Here is an 18612-nt window from a genome sequence, read left to right on the forward strand (position 1 = left end):
TTCTATGAAGCAATGAGGACAATCCTCAGTTTACGGACCTAGTCCGCATAATTGCTACTATCAACTTTCAACTAATTTTTCTCTAGGAACATATCTAAACAGTAGAACTATAGCGTGAGCTACGACATAATTTGCAAAAACCTTTTGACTATGTTCAGGATAATTAAGTTCATCTTATGAACTCCCACTCAGATAGACATCCCTCTAGTCATCTAAGTGATTACATGATCCGAGTCAAACTAGGCCGTGTCCGATCATCACGTGAGACGGACTAGTCATCATCGGTGAACATCTTCATGTTGATCGTATCTTCTATACGACTCATGTTCGACCTTTCGGTCTCCGTGTTCCGAGGCCATGTCTGTACATGCTAGGCTCGTCAAGTTAACCCTAAGTGTTTCGCGTGTGTTCCGAGGCCATGTCTGTACATGCTAGGCTCGTCAACACCCGTTGTATTTGAACGTCTGAATAAAACACCCGATCATCACGTGATGTTTTGAAACAGCGAACTGTCGCAACGGTGCACAGTTAGGGGAGAACACTTCTTGAAATTGTTGTAAGGGATCATCTTATTTACTACCGTCGTTCTAAGCAAATAAGATGTATAAACATGATAAACATCACATGCAATCAAATAGTGACATGATATGGCCATCATCACTTTGCTCCTTTTGATCTCCATCTTCGGGGCTCCATGATCATCATCGTCACCGGCATGACACCATGATCTCCATCATCATGATCTCCATCATCGTGTCTTCATGAAGTTGCCTCGCCAACTATTACTTCTACTACTATGGCTAACGGTTAGCAATAAAGTAAAGTAATTACATGACGTTTAAGTTGACACGCAGGTCACAAATAAATAAAGACAACTCCTATGGCTCCTGCCGGTTGTCATACTCATCGACATGCAAGTCGTGATTCCTATTACAAGAACATGATCAATCTCATACATCACATATATCATTCATCACATCCTTTTTGGCCATATCACATCACATAGCATACCCTGCAAAAACAAGTTAGACGTCCTCTAATTGTTGTTTGCATGTTTTACGTGGCTGCTATGGGTTTCTAGCAAGAACGTTTCTTACCTACGCATGAACCACAACGTGATATGCCAATTGCTATTTACCCTTCATAAGGACCCTTTTCATCGAATCCGATCCGACTAAAGTGGGAGAGACAGACACCCGCCAGCCACCTTATGCAACTAGTGCATGTTTGTCGGTGGAACCGGTCTCACGTAAGCGTACGTGTAAGGTTGGTCCGGGCCGCTTCATCCCACGATGCCGCCGAATCAAGATAAGACTAGTAACGGCAAGCATATTGAACAATATCGACGCCCACAACTACTTTGTGTTCTACTCGTGCAAAGAATCTACGCAATAGACCTAGCTCATGATGCCACTGTTGGGGAACGTAGCAGAAATTCAAAAATTTTCCTACGTATCACCAAGATCTATCTATGGAGAGACCAGCAACGAGTAGAAAGGAGAGTGCATCTACATACCCTTGTAGATCGCTAAGCGGAAGCGTTCAAGTGAACGGGGTTGATGGAGTCGTACTCGTCGTGATTCAGATCACCGATGATCCTAGTGCCGAACGGACGGCACCTCCGCGTTCAACACACGTACAGCTCGACGATGTCTCCCACGCCTTGATCCAGCAAGGAGAGAGGGAGAGGTTGAGGAAGACTCCATCCAGCAGCAGCACAACGGCGTGGTGGTGATGGAGGAGCGTGGCAATCCTGCAGGGCTTCGCCAAGCACCTACGGGAGAGGAGGAGGTGTCACGGGAGGGAGGGAGGCGCCAAGGGCTCAGGTATGGATGCCCTCCCTCCCCTCCACTATATATAGGGGCAGGGGAGAGGGGGGAGGCGCAGCCTTGCCCCTTCCTCCAAGGAAGGGGTGCGGCTAAGAGGGGGGAGGAGTCCATCCTCCCCAAGGCACCTCGGAGGTGCCTTCCCCCTTTAGGACTCTCCCCTTTTTCCTATATCTTGGCGCATGGGCCTCTAGGGGCTGGTGCCCTTGGCCCATGTAGGCCAAGGCGCACCCCCTACAGCCCATGTGGCCCCCCGGGGCAGGTGGCCCCACCCGGTGGGCCCCCGGGACCCTTCCGGTGGTCCCGGTACAATACCGATGACCCCGAAACTTGTCCCGATGGCCGAAACAGGACTTCCTATATATAAATCTTTACCTCCGGACCATTCCGGAACTCCTCGTGACGTCCGGGATCTCATCCGGGACTCCGAACAACATTCGGTAACCACATACAAGCTTCCTTTATAACCCTAGCGTCATCGAACCTTAAGTGTGTAGACCCTACGGGTTCGGGAGACATGTAGTCATGACCGAGATGTTCTCCGGTCAATAACCAACAGCGGGATCTGGATACCCATGTTGGCTCCCACATGTTCCACGATGATCTCATCGGATGAACCACGATGTCAAGGACTCAATCAATCCCGTATACAATTCCCTTTGTCTAGCGGTATGGTACTTGCCCGAGATTCGATCGTCGGTATACCGATACCTTGTTCAATCTCGTTACCGGCAAGTCTCTTTACTCGTTCCGTAACACATCATCCCGTGATCAACCCCTTGGTCACATTGTGCACATTATGATGATGTCCTACCGAGTGGGCCCAGAGATACCTCTCCGTTTACACGGAGTGACAAAATCCCAATCTCGATTCGTGCCAACCCAACAGACACTTTCAGAGATACCCGTAGTGTACCTTTATAGCCACCCAGTTACGTTGTGACGTTTGGCACACCCAAAGCACTCCTACGGTATCCGGGAGTTGCACAATCTCATGGTCTAAGGAAATGATACTTGACATTAAAAAGCTTTAGCATACGAACTACATGATCTTGTGCTAGGCTTAGGATTGGGTCTTGTCCATCACATCATTCTCCTAATGATGTGATCCCGTTATCAGCGACATCCAATGTCCATGGTCAGGAAACCGTAACCATCTATTGATCAACGAGCTAGTCAACTAGAGGCTTACTAGGGACATGGTGTTGTCTATGTATCCACACATGTATCTGAGTTTCCTATCAATACAATTCTAGCATGGATAATAAACGATTATCATGAACAAGGAAATATAATAATAATCAATTTATTATTGCCTCTAGGGCATATTTCCAACATGGAGGACACGTGGCAGGCGAGCCAAAGGCATAAAGACAAGTGGGGTGACCGTTTTCCACCCCGTGGTCGCGGGGTGCGGCGCCATGCAGGCCACGACCCAAGTCCACTTAGTAAATGAGTAGCGCCCATGCGAATTCCTCTTTTTATGAGGGAGGCGTGGGCCGCCTCTTTACTATCCACTGCAAGGTGACACAAGCGTGTTGCGGCCGTCCCACGCACGACTCCCATGTCACGCACTCAACGCAAACCGCGGGGAAGCGCAACTGATGAGAAGATCATGGAAGTTAAGTCTCTGCCACGCGTGCCCGCACACTGCTTTGGGCCTGGCCAACTATGCTTTGTGCTTATGTGTGGCCTAGGCCTGGGGGCTCCTATCGGTGTACAGAAGTATGGGTTCTTCTGTACCCCTTACTTGTACACGGGAAGTCGTAGCCATGCCCGCGGCACGGCTTGGCAGGGAAGCAGGAGACAAAATACAAGGCTACCAAGACAACAATCAAGCCAAAGAACAAAGATCAGAAGGCATACTAGGCCTCCCCCGGCAACATCCTTGCCGGGGCAGCCTATGTGGCCCTGGCAAGAGCCTTGCCGTGGCAACCTGCGAAGCACCAGCAAGGCCATCACCCTTGCGGCTGAGAGCTTTGACACCATCGATAGCGTCAAGGCCAAGACTTGGGGGATGCATGCATAGTAGCATGCAGATCTTTGTGAAGGCTAATAGCATGCAGGTCCATGTGGGACCAGAAGACGAAGACACCCAGCGAGACCCTTGCCGGAGACGACCGCGAGGCCCCCGGCAAGCCTTGCAGGGGACGATTGTGTGGCCACAGCCAGGCCCGTGCCCGACAAGGTTTCACCACCTCAGCACCGTTCCAGCGCGACGACCATCTTGCTAGCTAGGCAGATGCCTGCGTGGCGGCATGCAGATCTTCATGGAGGCTCTATCACTGCGCCAACATGGCAGCAGCCAGCTAGCCTAGCGTTGTATGCCTCGTTAGCTAGACGCATGTCAAGGCAAGGAGAGGCGGTGACAGATGGGACGGTTTTTGTTACCGTCCCCAATAAAGTAAGAGGACACGTAGGCAGCGCATTAAATGCATTTGTCCTACGGTGCCGAGCGATAAGTTTGAACACTGTAGATACTTTCCATCTCCTGTGTGCCGTTGTGGAAACCCCTTTGACATATAAAAGGAGGCCTGAGGCGTATGAGAGAAAATTCAGACTTTTTGGATGGGGCAGGCACCGCAGCTAGTCCAAGAGCTCAAGAACACGGAATATACACACAAGCAGAATTAGGGTTATACGCACCAGTGTGGCCCGAACCTGGGTAAAAATCCCTCGTGCTGATCATTAGACCTGCTCTTCACGCAGCTCTCTCCCCGCCAACCGTAGACGGGATCCCCATGATCCCATAGGTGTTGTTTCCCCGACATGATGCAAGACTCGTGTTGGTAAGATATTATTGGGACACATCCCCCAATTCAGTTCATAACAAGCACATCTCAATGGGTGACTTCCAATGCACAAATTAAAATCATATCTGGTCCCGACACAAATACATGTTCGTAAGCATTAAGACCTCATACCCGTACCTCTTTTTATTATCAGTGTTCAACTCAAAGTTGTTGATTTCGATGCGGCCAAGGCTGGAATTATTTCTTTACCAAAAGATTGCTAGAGACCCTAGCTTTGAGGAAAACTTTCTTTCATGGGTCCATAACCTAGGGTCACCTCTGGGGAAATAGATGTGGGTACTTTCTATTAAATTTCTAGATCTTAAAAAGGAAGTATCATTTCCCCAACACAATCGCTCCATGAGAGAGCAAAAGTGCTCCTGTCCAGGTTCCGCCACGAGATGGCGGTAGCTCATCCCGAAAGTCTCTCCTTATTTAATTTTCTGGCGAAAACGACTTCATATAGCAAAAGATGGGTAGTAGTGGGCCTCGACAGATCCCATAAGCCACCAGGGCGCGCCCAAGATTAGGGCGCCCCCCTAGCTTGTGGCCCCACCGAGGGTCCTCTCGAGTACTTCTTTCTTCCAGTATTTTTATATATTCCAAAATAATTCTTCATAAACTTTCATGTTATTATGAGCTCTAGAGAATAGCTATCTCTATTGTATCCTTTTCAGGTCAGAATTTCAGCTTTCGGCAATCTCCCTCTTTTGGTGTAGCTTGCATTTTAAGAGAGACAAGGCGTTAGATTTCATCACAAAGTGGAATATAACTTCAAAATAATAAAAATAATAGTAAGAAAACATGATCCAAAATGGACGTATCAATGCTCTTTTGAGGACCACAACCTATGAGTTGGTCGGACCAAGTTGCATGCAAAGCTTTTCCTACCATTTTTGTATGGGCAACGTTGCTGCATGCAATCATGGTGTGCATTCAATCTTGTTTTTAGAAAAAAACAAAATAGTATAACTTTGAGCCGAGCACACAAATGTGAATTAAGATCCCTTATCCACATTGGAATCCTTGTGATGTGCTCTTCGAAAGTAGAACCCGCATGGGTATATTTTTGTGAATTTTTTAGTGCAACTGCTTATCAGTTGATGTGCAACTTAGCCCTGCCCATGCACCGGGGTTAGGAAAAACTGCACATCCAGTAGGGTTAGTGGAATACTGCAGATCCGTAGGGTAGGAGAAAGTTGCACATTGACTTCTATGCAGTTTACTGGGAAGCGCACAAAATTGCGCATCGACTTCTTGACAGCTAGTTGAGACATCACACAAAGTTGCACATCGGCTTCTAAGTAGTTAGCCAGACAGCAGACGAAATTGCACATCTCACTGATAGGATAGTTGGATGATGAAAAATTCACATCCACAGGGTAGGGTAAAGTTGCACATTGGCTACTAGTCAACTTGTCGGGACAACACACAAAGTTGCACATTGACTGCTAGGCAGTTGGTCGGGGAAACATGCGCAGTTGCACATCTCATTGGCAGGGTAGTTGGTACATTGTGCCAACGGTGAATACTGAACATCCATGGGAGTAGGGAAAAATTGCACATCGACTGCTAGACAGTTAGTTGGGCCTACAACCAAGGTTGCACATTGACTGGTAGGAAATTGGCGGAAGCAGTAGACAAAGTTGCATATCTCAATGGCAGAGTCAATGGCGGGGGTGCCAACCATGAAAATCTCACAGGTAGAGTAGTGAGGAGAGGGTGCCGGTAGTGAAAACTGCACATCCACGGGTGAGGGGAAATTGCACATCGGCTACTAAGTAAGTGGTTGGTGCAACACGCGAAGTTACATGTCCCACTAGTAAGGTAGTTGGGCAGGGTGCTAGCTATGAACACTAGACATCGACGAGTATGGGGAAGTTGGACATCGACTGACTAATAGGAAATAAATTGCACATAAAAAAGTTCATCAAATATACGCATGCGGGATCTAGTTTTCAAGAGCAAGCGCAAGGATTCCAACGATGAACATTAATTTTAATTCCAATTTTTATTTGAAAAGTTATATCTTTTGTTCGCATGATTACTTTTCCTAATATGGATTAGAAGGCCAACATTTTTCAAATCCGATCAGCCACTCCGAATTGCTAACGAGCCATTCTAATACTTTACATACTTGCCAACCTTAGCGAAGCTACATGTATTTTATGATTCGAGCAATATCATAGAGATGTGTTTAACAAGCTAATCCTATATATATAGGGTTGGACTATTTTGTTAATAGTAACAGAATAATATTCTGTTACCCTCGCCCCCTATAAGGCGCGAGGTGTCCATGACCGACCCAGCCCCAAGCCGACCCGCTTCCTACCGCCGAAAGCAGCTGTCGCGGGCGAGCGAGCGACGGATGCAGCTGGAGCGAGGGAGCCCGTGGCGCCGTGACCTGCTGACGGTGAGTTTGCACCACCAGCCCCCGATCCACAACCACCACTCCCCCGATGCGCCACCATCTAGCCATGCCGCCGGCCCGACCACCGCCACCATCGGTCGCCTCGTCTGGCACCGGAGCCTCCCCGCGCACCTCCCCGCCGCCGGGCGCCGGAGCCTCCCCGCGCGCCTCCCTGCTGCCGGGAGCTGGAGCCTCCCCGCGTGCCTTCCTCCGTCTGGTGCAGGAGCCTCCCCGCGTGCCTCCCCGCCGCCTGGTGCAGGAGCCTCCCCGCGCGCCTCCCCGCCGCCTGGTGCAGGAGCTTCCCCGCGCGCCTCCCCGCCGCCGGGTGCCGGAGATTCGCCTGGGACGTGATCCACGCCTCTTGCCTCCACCCCTCGACGGACCTCATTGACAGAGCTCCACCACAAGCATGGTCGTCTCCCCAACAACAATGGCTCCGCCTTCCAAGTTCTTGCCAATACGCCGCCAACGAGACGAAGAAGAAGTTAGATGCAACAAGATGCAAGTGATGTCTCCTTCCCACACAAATTACTAGCAACACCAAGTTTTCGAGATATGGGTTTGAATGAAGATAGGTACCATGTTTGTGTCAATTCATCAGTTCATCAGTTCATCTGTGCTGCTATGCTCTGCCTACATGTTACACTATTAGGTTCATGAGTACAAAATTGTGTGATGCATCTGTGCTGCATCAGTACATTGCAAATTCTTGCATCTGTTCATTTACACCCCTGCCACTTGATGCACAATTAGGATGTCGAGATTAATGTCACTACCTCTAATATGGTAGCTTCAGTTTAAGTAAAAAAAACTTAAACTTATGCATCAGTCCAAGTAGATAGCACTAAGGTTCAGCTACCACTGAAAGTTGAATGTTGTTATTTCTAAGAGTACAAGTCATGTAGTTGCGTCAGTTCAAACGAGTAAAAAAACTATTACTGAAAAAATATAAAATTGTTACACAGTAAGTTCAATGATACATAAACTAGTAGTACTTGTAATGTAGATGCATTGATGCACAATTAGGATGTCGAGATTAATGTTAGTACCTCTAATATGGTAGCTTTAGTTCAAGTGAAAAAAACTTAAACTTATGCATCAGTCCAAGTAGATAGTACTAAGGTTCAGCTACCACTAAAAGTTGTATGTTGTTATTTCTAAGAGTACAAGTCATGTAGTTGCGTTAGTTCGAACAAGTGAAAAAACTGTTACTGAAAAAAAATATTACACAGTAAGTTCAATGATAGATAAACTAGCAGTACTTGTAATGTAGATGCATAAGTTCTAGATGAAAAAAAGAAGAGAAGATATCCATTCATGTTTATATAAATCCATGTTGTTTGAAAGTTCAATGTTCAGTTTCCAAGCAGTGCACCACATGGTCATGCATCAGTTATAGAGGAAAAAAACAAAAAAGCCTTTACATCAGTACATCAGTTCTTAACATATCCATACATCAGTTCAACTGCAGAAGAGATTAATCCCAAAACTGCTGAATGTCATTGCAGAAACAAGCAAGGCGGCGCACACAGGGAGGGTTTGATGAGCCAGGCAGATACAAGGCATCGCCTGGTTGGGTAACACCAGAAATACCACCTGGATACTTCAACAATACAGGCAGATTTCAAGCTACACCAGAATCATCAGAACCACAATCTAGTTCTTCTCTGCAGCAAACATCGATTGCTGGGTATTCAAGCTTTGCTAGTGCTGAAGTGCAACAACATCTGCGATGCCCCAGAAACAAATATTTTCATTCCCTAGCACATGCACAAAGGCAAGGACACCCAGGTGTAACGCCCCGGATTCGATGCGCCAGGTGTCTTCCAGTCATTCACCGTTGTTGCCATGTCATTTTCTTGCGTTTTGCATTTTGCCATGTCATCATGTGCATTGCATTGCATACGTGTTTGTCTCATGCATCCGAGCTTTTTCCCCGTTGTCCATTTTGCAATCCGACACTCCTATGTCCTCTGGCGTCCCCCTTTTGTCTCTTGTTGCGAGCGGGTGTTAAACATTCTCGGAATGGACCGAGATTTGCCAAGCAGCCTTGGTACACCACCGATAGACCGCATGTCAAGTTTCGTGCCATTTGGAGTCCGTTTGATACTCCAACGGTTAACCGGGTAACCGTAAAAGCCTCTTTTGTGTGCAGCCCAACACCCCTCCAAAGTGGCCCAATAACCCATCCAAACCCCCTCCATGCTCTCGGTCGTTGGATCACGATCGTGTGTGCGAAAACCGCACCTCATTTGGACTCTCCTAGCTCCCTCTACCTATATATATGTCACTCTCCCCTGAATTCTCGGTTGAAAACACCCCTAACCCTAGCCTTCCTCCTCCTCCCGCCGCCGGACGTGTCCGCCCCCGCCGACGGACATGTCCGATGCCTCCCTCAGCCACCCACAACACGCCACGCCGCCTCTCGGGCTTCCCCGCCACCGTCGCCCGCTGAGCCCGTAGCGGGCCCGCGCAGGCCTGTCCGTCCGCGCCGCCAGCCCGCGCCAGCCCAAGGTCGTGCCCGCGCCCCGCGCCGCTGTCCCGCCGGCGCCTGGCCGCATCCCGCGCCTGACCCCGCCGCCGGGTCGCCGCGCCGCCGCCTCCCGCGGGCGCCTGAGCCCCGCCACCCAATCTCCGCCACCGGCGCCTCCCCACCGACGCCCGGCGCCGCCCCGCCGCCTCCTCCCATCGCCCGAGCCCCCTCCGTGCCCTCGCAATGCCCCTCGCGCCCGTCGCTGGTGCGCCACCTCGCTGGCCTCCCACCGCCGCTAGCTCACCGCCGGCCATCTCCGGTGCCGGATCCGTCGTCCTCTGTCTCCTCCGGCCTCCCTGCGCCCTCTCCGGCCATCTCCGGCCACCTGCACGTTCAACTCCGGTGAGGTCCAGGAAGATGTTTGAGATCCACCCATCCCCGGGTCCAAACGCCCTCGCCCCGTCCGGATCTCCTCGTCCCGGGTCCTCCTCGTCCCGTTTTCAGAGGGTAAAATTCCACCAAGTCCCCAGATCTGCAACTTTTTCTTGCCTTGCTCATTGCATAATATCTTCATGTGTGCTGCTCCGTTTTGTGCGTGTAATATATCAAAATGTTCATCATGAGATGCTCTTCATTTTGTTCCATTTTTCCATGCTTATTTGAGTCCATCTTGATGCCTAAATCATCGTTGCAAGAGTGCGATATGATGTTAACTGCTGTCTGTTAACATAACTTGGTGATTTGTCTTTTTCATTGCATTTTGTGTGTGCATCCTATGAGCTTGATGTCTACAAAGTTTTAAGCTACATCATGCCATATTTATAGTGGTGCAATCCATGTATTTTTGTGAGTCTTGTATTGAGTGCATCAAACTTGTTAAGTAGGGTACTTACTGTTACTGTTTTGCTAGGCTGAATCTGCTATATCATGATGCTATGTAAACCTGCTGCTACAAGTCATTCTATGCAAAATCTGGAGATGTTCACTAAGGAGTTTTTGTTATATATGTTATGCTATATCCATCCATGCCCCGGGTTGCATTTATATCCTGCTGTAGCTTATTGTAATCTTGCTCTCAAATTGCTAAATTATGTTGCTGTCAGCCTGTTAACATTAAGTTCAGTTTTGCCATGAGCTTTGCTAGTGGTCCATGCACCCTATGAACTTGTTCTTGCCATGCTTAGCTTCATAAGCATGTCTTATTACTGTTGGTCACCTTGTCATGCCATGTATTTCTCTGTGATGAGTTGTAAAAGCTCACCAACATGCCTACATATTGTTGTTCCTGCCATGTCTGAATCTCTCATATCATTTTTCATGTTCGCATGGATGCTACCATGTTTTCTTTTGATCTTTGGAATTAGTTCAGTAAGAGAGTTTTGTTATTTGTCTTTAGTATTAACATGCCATTCCTTTGTTTGCCATTGTAGCTTGCTGTAACATGATGTTTGATAGCTCTAAACAGCAACCTGATGTTATTTCGGCTAAGTCTGAAACTGTTATAATTTGAAATCTGGCCATGTCCTTTTGAGCATGTTATACTATTTTTTGGAGATAGCTCAGTGTTCATGTTTTGTCATGCTTTACCAGTACTTCAGGCCCATGCCTTTTGTTTTCACGTTGAGATGCTTTAGCATATTGTTTTGATGCTTGCTAGATGCCTAGTTGCTGTTTTGGGCAGATTGTTGTTATATCTTGTTTCATGTGTATGTGTTGAACCGTTGCTCCGTTTTGAGTGTGCTCTATATGAAACTTGCTTAGAATTGCATGTAGCTTCACATTATCATGTTGCATCCTTGTTTTGAGGTGTTTTATTGATGTTTGTATGTATTTTGCATCAATGCCATGTTTAACTTGTTTTGCTCATATCTTCTAGGCCGTAGCTCCGAATTAAATGAACTTTATATGTAACTTGACTAGAATCTCGTGTAGATCATCTTGGGGCATCTTAACTTGCTGTTTAACAACTTGAACATAAAGCTTATCCAGTTCTGGACCAATTTCTAAATTTGCATATGAGGACTTAACGGAATTGTTATATGTTGTTTCCGGCCTCATTTAAACATGCTTTGATGTGTTACTCTTGTATGCATCATCTCTTGCCATGAGTAGCTTCATGTAGCCTTGTCTTGCATCATACTTGGTTGAGCATCATGTCATGTATATGTGTGGTGTGTTTACCATGTTGTGTGCTTCTTCTCGATAGTTCCCGTTTCGTTGCGATCGTGAGGATTCGTTCGTCTACGCTTGGTTCGTCTTCGTGGCTTCATCTTATTCATGGACTTGTTCTTCTTCCTTGCGGGATTTCAGGCAAGATGACCGCTACCATGGAGCTCACTACTATTATTGCTATGCTAGTTGCTTCGTTCTATCGCTATGATGCGCTTCCTATCACTTGTTCTTCAAGCCTCCCAATTTGCCATGTCAGCCTCTAACCTTTTTCACCCTTCCTAGCAAACCATTGCTTGGCTATGTTACCGCTTTCCTCAACCCCTCTTATAGTGTTGCTAGTTGCAGGTGAAGTTGAAGATTGCTCCATGGTGGACAGGATTATGTTGGGATATCACAATATCTCTTATTTAATTAATGCATCTATATACTTGGTAAAGGGTGGAAGGCTCGGCCTTATGCCTAGTGTTTTGTTCCACTCTTCCCGCCCTAGTTTCCGTCATATCGGTATTATGTTCCCAGATTTTGCGTACCTAACGCGGTTGGGTGATTTTTATGGGATCCCCTTGACAGTTCGCCTTGAATAAAACTCCTCCAGCAAGGCCCAACATTGGTTTTACCATTTGCCTACCACCTATACCTTTCCCTTTGGAGTAATTAACCCGAGGGTCATCTTTATTTTATCCCCCCCCCTCCGGGGCCAATGCTTGTCTAAGTGTTGGTCCAAACTAGAGCACCGCGCGGGACCATCCCTTGGCAACTTGGGTTATGTCGCTACCTGTACGCTTAGCTTATCCGGTGTGTCCTGAGAATGAGATACGTGCGACTCCTATCGGGATTGTCAACACATCGGGCGGTCTTGCTGGTCTTGTTTTACCATTGTCGAAATGTCTTGTAAACCGGGATTCCGCGACTGATTGGGTCTTCCTGGGAGAAGGAATATCCTTCGTTGACCGTGAGAGCTTGTGATGGGCTAAGTTGGGACACCCCTGCAGGGTATAAACTTTCGATAGCCGTGCCCGCGGTTATGTGGTAGATGGGAATTTGTTAATGTCCGGTTGCAGATAACTTGACACTTGACTTAATTAAAACGCATCAACCGCGTGTGTAGCCGTGATGGTCTCTTTTCGGTGGAGTCCGGGAAGCGAACACGGTTTTGGGTTATGGTTGACGTAAGTAGGAGCTCAGGATCACTTCTTGATCATTACTAGTTGACGACCGTTCCGTTTGCTTCTCTTCTCGCTCTCATTTGCGTATGCTAGCCACCACATATGCTTAGTCGCTGCTGCAACCTCACCACTTTAGCCCTTCCTTACCCATTAAGCTTTGCTAGTCTAGATACCCATGGTAATGGGATTGCTGAGTCCTCGTGGCTCACAGATTACTACAACAACAGTTGCAGGTACAGGTTATGCGATGATCATGATGCGAGAGCGATGTTTACTTGTTTTGGAGTTCTTCTTCTGCTTCTTCTTTGATCAGGGGATAGGTTCCAGGTCGGCAGCCTGGGCTAGCGGGGTGGATGTCGTTTGAGCTTCTGTTTGTGTTTCATATGTAGTCGGATGTTGATCTTATGGATGATGTATTGTTGTATTCGTGTGGCATTGTATGCCTCTTGTATGTATCCCCATCTATTATGTAATGTTGATGTAATGATATCCATGTTGCAAAAGCGTCTCCAATATGCGCTTCTATCCTTGGTGGGACCTTCGAGTTCCTTTAGGATAGGGTCGCATATTGGGTGTGACAAGTTGGTATCAGAGCCTCGACCGACCATAGGAGCCCCCTTGATTGATCGTGTAGTTTGGCCGTTGTCGAGTCTAGAAGAAAACTATTTTCGGAGTCTAGTTATATCGGAGAGTAGGAATTCTTTTTACTCCTCAGCCCCTTCGTCGCTCTGGTGAGAAGTCTTGACGTAGGAGTTTTGAATTACTCCTCTTCCCTTTCAAACTTTCTTTATGATCACGCAGTTGGTTTTCCGTTCGTTGGTTCTCAGCTCTTTTCATCCGGTGCATTTCTCGTCAAGTTGACTCGAGCCTCTTCATCTTTGAGTTCAATCCTCAGTTGTTTTCTTTTTCCCACCCGCCCACCCCTTTTCATCTCAGAGTCGGAGTCCGTAATCAAGTATCCATCCTACTCGTGCGAAGTCTTTGTTTTCTTTCCTCAATGATTTCAACCGGTGTTTTCTCTTCAAGATATTCGTCGGTTTCCCCTTCCAAGTTGCCTTTGTTTTCCCACCCTCCCACCCTCTTCTTCCCAGAGCCTGAGTCTCTTTCGAGCATCAATTTCATTCGTGCGGAACCTCTTCAGTCTTCCCTCAATTATTTAAACCGGTGAATTCTCATCAGGTTAATCGTTGTTCGTCTCATTTTCTTTTCCGGTGGTTTCAATTCAAGTTTTTTTGATGTTGATCATATTCCTGTCCTCGACTCAAGTGCTTTCTTTGCTCACTCACCTCTCGCCAGTTTATCCTTTTGGTGTGCTCAAGACATCTCAGGAGATTCGTCTGTGTTTGAATTAATTCGAGGTTGTCACCTCATTCAAATATTTCAGTTGTTCCGGTGCACCATCTACCTCTTCGACAATACTTTTCCAATGGTGTTTTCTTTTAATGGGTCCTAACCCACAGGTCTTTTCCCAGGATCTTACCTGACTCTTCTAATTCTCCAGGAGTTTTTCTCAAATTCTTTTCAAAGGGTGACGTAAGAATGGATTTCATCAGTCAAATCTTTTCCAAGATCAATTTCAAATCATTTTCATTGTTGCCTCAACCTCTTCGCTTTTTTGTTTCCCCGGAGTGCCTTAACAAATTTTGGTGGTGTTTCTCGTCGTCATTTGAAGACCGAAGAAGAGTTCCTTCTAAATCTTGTCCATTCTCTCGAATATTCGTGGTTTTAGCTTCATGTTATCCTCTCGAATTATTCCAATTGTCATATATTCTTTTCTTACCCATCCGGAGTATTCTGGAGTTGATTTCTGTTTCGTTTCACTAGAGGCCATCATTCCAGCTATTGTTCTATATTTATCCCGGTGCTTTGTTCAAGTGTTCTTTAATCAGCTCATGATCTCTTTGTTCTTTTGCATCTAAATCCCCTCTAGCATATTGGTTCTTCTAATTCTTCCCGGTGATTGATACTCTTTAATCAGTCATTTTTGAATTTTTACGGCGGTTCGTTCAAGATTCTTTTCTTTGATTATCATATTAATTCATTCGTTCTTTCCAATCCTACCGGTGGTTCATGAAGACTTTCTCAAGTTTTGTGCTATATTCCCCTTAACCCTTTTCAACAAGAATAATTTGAATGCAAAATCCGGTTGTCATCAATTAAAATTTGATGAGGATAAGCATAACGTAATTCTTATTCTTATTTCATCGTCGTCAAGTAATCCCTTCCTTCGGAGTTTGTTCTTGATGAATAAATTCTAGTTCCAAGTGTTTTCATCTTTTCTTTTCCGTAGTTCAAATTTCCTCGGCCATTTCGTCGAAACCCCCATCTAAATCATCGCAAGGCTCATCTTATTCTTTCATCCTTCATTTCTATCTCATCATCCTTTTGTCACCGGAGTTCTTCATGGTGGTTCTTCATGATTTAATTCATTCTTCAAGAGTTCATCAAGATCTTGTTGGTGGAGTTCAAGTATCTTTTCTTCTCACTTCTCGAAGTGCAATTAATTCTCCGTATTCTTCTAAAGTGGAGTTTTGCATTTCTTCATTCTTCTCAGCTATTCAAACATTTGGTTGTGGTATAATTTCACCTCAAGTTTTGAGTTGTTTTGATAAGTCCACAACAAGCTTATTCTTTTGTTGTTGTTTTCCTCAACAAATCGATTCAATCCTTCCTTCCAAGTTCTTTTCATTCAATTCTTTCAATTCTTCTGGAGGCATTACATTGTTCATCTCGTCAAGTGTCATCTCATTGGGTGAAGTTCATGTTCTATTCCTTCCATCTTCAGTTGGAGTGATGCCAAACTTCTTTTGTTCATCCCTTTCCTATGTTATTCTAACCGGAGTGGTTTTAGAATCTATCTTTTTCTTGAGCTTTTGATTCTCGTCATATTCGCCGTTCTTCTTTTCCACCCGAGTGCTCTCGACTTTGTTCATCTTCTCTCTTGCGTTCTTACTTCACCTCTTCCTCTTTCTCTTCTGTCTCGTTCCTAAGATCTCGGGACGAGATCTCTTGTTAGTAGAGGAGAGTTGTAACGCCCCGGATTCGATGCGCCAGGTGTCTTCCAGTCATTCGCCGTTGTTGCCATGTCGTTTTCTTGCGTGTTGCATCTTGCCATGTCATCATGTGCATTGCATTGCATACGTGTTTGTCTCATGCATCTCAGCTTTTTCCCCATTGTCCGTTTTGCAATCCGACACTCCTATGTCCTCCGGCGCCCCCCTTTTGTCTCTTGTTGCAAGCGGGTGTTAAACATTCACGGAATGGACCAAGATTTGCCAAGCGGCCTTGGTACACCACCAGTAGACCGCCTGTCAAGTTTCGTGCCATTTGGAGTCCATTTGATACTCCAACGGTTAACCGGGTAACCGTAAAAGCCTCTTTTGTGTGCAGCCCAACACCCCTCCAAAGTGACCCAATAACCAACCAAACCCCCTCCATGCTCTCGGTCGTTGGATCACGATCTTGTGTGCGAAAATCACACCTCATTTGGACTCTCCTAGCTCCCTCTACCTATATATATATGTCACTCTCCCCCGAATTCTCGGTTGAAAACACCCCTAACCCTAGCCTTCTTCCTCCTTCCGCCGCCGGACGTGTCCGCCCCTGCCGACGGATAGTCCGCCGCCTCCCTCAGCCACCCACAACACGCCACGTCGCCTCCCGGGCTTCTCCGCCGCCGTGGCCCGCTGAGCCCGTAGCGGGCCCGCGTAGGCCCGTCCATCCGCGCCGCCAGCCCGCGCCAGCCCGGGGCCGTGCCCGCGCCCCGCGCTGCCGTCCTGCCGGCGCCTGGCCGCAATCCGCACCCGACCCTGCCGCCGAGTCACCGCGTCACTGCCTCCCGCGGGTGCCCGAGCCCCGCCGCCCGATCTCCGCCGCCGGCGCCTCCCCGCCGACGTCCGACGCCGCCTCGCTGCCTCCTCCCGTCGCCCGAGCCCCCTCCGCGCCCTCGCGCTGCCCCTCGCGCCCGTCGCCGACGCGCCGCCTCGCCAGCCGCCCTCCGCCGCTAGCTCGCCGGCGGCCATCTCCGGTGCCGGATCCGGCCGGGGCCACCCCTGATCCGTCGTCCTCGGTCTCCTCCGGCCTCCCCGCGCCCTCTCCGACCATCTCCGGCCACCTCCACGTTCAACTCCGGCGAGGTCTGGGAAGATGGATGAGATCCACCCATCCCCGGGTCCAAACGCCCTCGCCCCGTCCGGATCTCCTCGTCCCGGGTCCTCCTCGTCTCGTTTTCGGAGGGTAAAATTCCACCAAGTCCCCGGATCTGCAACCTTTTCTTGCCATGCTCATTGCATCTTATCTTCATGTGTGCTGCTCCGTTTTTTGCGTGTAATATATCAAAATGTTCATCATGAGATGCTCTTCATTTTGTTCCATTGTGCCAATGCTTTTTTGAGTTCATCTTGATGCCTAAATCATCATTGCAAGAGTGCGATATGATGTTAACTGCTGTTTGTTAACATAACTTGATGATTTGTCTTTTTCATTTCATTTTACTAGATGACCCGGTTGCGCCAATGGCGCAAGAAGCAAATTAGAAAGAATGTTAGTAGTGAGTAAGTAGGAGATGTAACTGGAAACATAATGCAATGTGGATTGTATTACATCATGTATTAACCACAAATCATGAAATCAATACCAGAGAACCAAATAATGTCACCACCTCTATGCTAACAACCAACATTTTAGCATAAGGAGTATCACAGGAGTGTTTACTTGCACATTAAGAGTATCACAATTACAACTAAAGAGGCATTGTCCTCACTCCTGTCCCTGAGCCATTCACAAGGAGAGTTCCAAGCCTCGCAACTTCTTCCTCCAACTCTGTACACGGCCCTCAGTTACGAACCTCGTCCCTCAGCTATGATTATTTAAAGATGAAATCAACATGCTATTTCTCTCACAAGGAACATGTTCAGAATTTAGTCAATCTCACTAATCTTTCAGCTACAAAGGCAGAAAGAAAAATGGCATGATCAATAACTAAAAAAACTGGAACAATAATGCTTGTAGCATTAAAAAACCGAGAAAGTGAATTGAGGACAACAGAACAATTATTTGTAACAACGGCAAGCTTGGCTGATGCAAAATGATCACTCTGAAACTACTCCCTCCGTTCCAAATTACTCGTCGTGGTTTTAGTTCAAATTTGAACTAAAACCACAACGAGTAATTTGGAACGGAGGGAGTATATCTTTAGAACCAAATTAAAAAGGAACAAAATAATCTAATACTCCCTCCGTTCCAAAATAACTGTCAACTTTGTACAAAAACATCATGTATCTTTAGGACAAATTTTTAGACCATGGTACCACATAAATCAAGAATTAGACATATCAGATTGCAACGTATTCATGGTCAGTTACCAATCATGGCAAACCAAGGATTTGCACGTATAACCTGAAATAACTGCAGGTAGCTTGAAGTCTGAAATCTAGCGGGTGACAGACAAAAGCAATACCACCAAACCTTATTCTTATTGGACGAGCACAAGATTTATGAGACAATAACACACAAAAAATCCTATTTGGTTTCTGGATGCATGCACTTCCTGGAATGTGCACATCAAAGCATGGAAGAACATTCCTAGGAGAGCCATTGTAGCACAACGAAGTAAACCAAAAATCAAAAAAGAGAAGTGAGTTTGTATCATGTAATTTAGCAATGTATCAGCCCATATCACCATTTATTTTCCAGAGACCAAAGAAAATGACAGAAGTATCCCTATTCTTTCCCGTGCCTTTGTACCAGAATGCTCTCTATTTACGAGCGCCAC

This window comes from Triticum aestivum, chromosome 7B, assembly GCF_018294505.1.
Source record: "Triticum aestivum cultivar Chinese Spring chromosome 7B, IWGSC CS RefSeq v2.1, whole genome shotgun sequence".
Lineage (NCBI taxonomy): Eukaryota > Viridiplantae > Streptophyta > Magnoliopsida > Poales > Poaceae > Triticum > Triticum aestivum.